This window comes from Dendropsophus ebraccatus, chromosome 7 (assembly GCF_027789765.1).
Source record: "Dendropsophus ebraccatus isolate aDenEbr1 chromosome 7, aDenEbr1.pat, whole genome shotgun sequence".
NCBI classification, from domain to species: Eukaryota; Metazoa; Chordata; class Amphibia; order Anura; family Hylidae; genus Dendropsophus; species Dendropsophus ebraccatus.
Window position 1 is genome coordinate 61,633,937 of NC_091460.1, and position 2,268 is coordinate 61,636,204.

The following is a 2,268-nucleotide window of genomic DNA, read 5'->3' on the forward strand; positions in this document are numbered from 1 at the left end:
AACTTAGTCGCTGCAGGAAACGTTCTGGCTTGCGCCCTTCCTCTACAGAAACCAGAGTAAGACTCCCTAAAGTTGTGGCTACACTTTCTCTCCCCATGTGAGAAATTTTGTAATATGTGCTGTGAGAAGAGAGAAGAGAGTGCAAGAGCAAGAGAAGGATAGAGATAAGTAGGTAAGAGAAAGAGGTCTCATTGGTGCACAAAACATAGGAGCAATAACCCTTTAGTTACCTACAGCTGTGCGACACTTAAGCATACAATATACATACTAGCAACATCTATTGGCAAAACTTAGGTACTACTTCATCACCACTACTGCTTTGAAGTACGGGCTTTTGCGAGGGGTGTAAAGACAAGCAACACAACCTTCGACAAAAAATCTTAACAAATATGTTTAACACAGAAAAATTATTTAAACAGTAAGTCATTTTCTGATGCCACATTCCCTTTAAACATTGAGACTATGATATATGCATTGTTAAAATGATGATGATCCAAGGGAAATCAGGAGACGCGGGACGTGTGGCTTGTACGTAGGGATGTAGCTATAATAAGTTCAAAAGTAGCAGTTACCTCTATCTCTGCTGTCTGATGGGGCCTAAAGGCTCCTCTGTCACATAAGAAAATACCAATATTATAAATGACACTTGATCGATGAGAGGCAAATTACAGATTTTACACTGGGGACCTATGCGCTTCAAGGTTTGCCTTGTAAGAAACAATTCATAAATTTTGTGTCTGCTTTACTTAGGTTTAAATTCAAGTTCTTATCATACCCATTTCCTGTGCAATATTTTCCTTGGCTCTATTAAACAAGATTTATCAGAGGAGAAATTATAAGCGCTTCAGACAATTTACACTAAACCTTAATGGGCGCAATATATGACAAAAAGAAGAAGAGGAGGAAGTGGTACATGGCTTTAAAGGAAGACAGATTTATCTTCAGTTTACATATGCAATAAATATTTATACTAGGTAGTAAAAGGCGCTGCTTCCCGTGCACACAGTTATCCGCACAGACTGCCAAGGCTTTTCTAGCTGAGTAAACACTGCCACAGTTCTCTAAACTATCTTACTCTTATTAGTATTAGCTAAATATTTACCCAATTATTAAAGCTCTAGAGGTAGTGTAGGAAGAGATCCAATACTAGTCTGACATCCAGGTGATGTGCCATTTATCAATGATGTCTATGGTCTGCACTGTTCCCTAAGCGGTGCCTCGGTAGCCGCATCTGGCCCTTGGGTCTGCATGAGGCTCACCGGCTGTTGGCAGCTGCCGATGCTATTGTGCCCCAGGCATATCATAAAATTATATACCTTGACACTATGGCAAAAACTATATACCTTACCATTAACTTTAAGGTAGTATGTTACATGGTCATGTCTTTCATAGGTTCAATGTTAATTTGGGGGTTTTTTTTATCAGGGTTTTCTTGTGTTGAATTGGTTTGTCAATAAAGATATCTGGTTATTGAATTGGTGTTTTTTTTGCTTATATTATGCACACTCGCTCTCACCATCACTAGTCATAAAGTGCCATTTGTTTAATGCAATACAGCTACATACATGCATTTCATTGCTGTAACCATGTCCTATGATCACCAGCCTGACCTACAAAAAAGTTAATGTGTCAAAGGAAGGAGTCTGTCTTGGGTCAGCTGACTTTCTACAGGATGACAACATCAACTACCAGATTCCTCCTGGCAGCTCACAGACACCTTCCCTCCCTGCCCAGGTAAGCCCAAGGCCCATGTAAGAACCTCTACATTACTATCTAATACTTCTATGCTGCACTGTTTGCAGAAAATAGCGCAATTTGTATTTTACGTAACTTGCGGCAAAATAGCATGTGAATTTGCCCACAGTTCGGATTTGCCTAAACCAGAACAATCAGCATTTGAAACCCGCTGTCTGGAAAGGCAGCAGAATTCAAATGCAGATCGTTCATGTTTGTGCTGACCCAAATGTTCGGCAAGTTCACTCATCTCCAATATATATTTTACATTGTATGTTTTTAGGTTTCATTTCTACATTTAAAAGCAACAGAATTTTAAAATAAGTTTAGGTTTAATAGAAAATGTCAGTGTGCGGCAAAGATATAGGGATTATGAGACCAACTGGGGACAAGCATTGTAAAAAGATAAATGTTTCCATCTACCCTAAGCCATGCTTCCCTCTTTACTACATGCTGGTTTTCACTAAGCGGTTATCATAATAGATGTTAATGAAGACAATGCACTGAACCAGAAACCCATTTTAACAGCTTTCA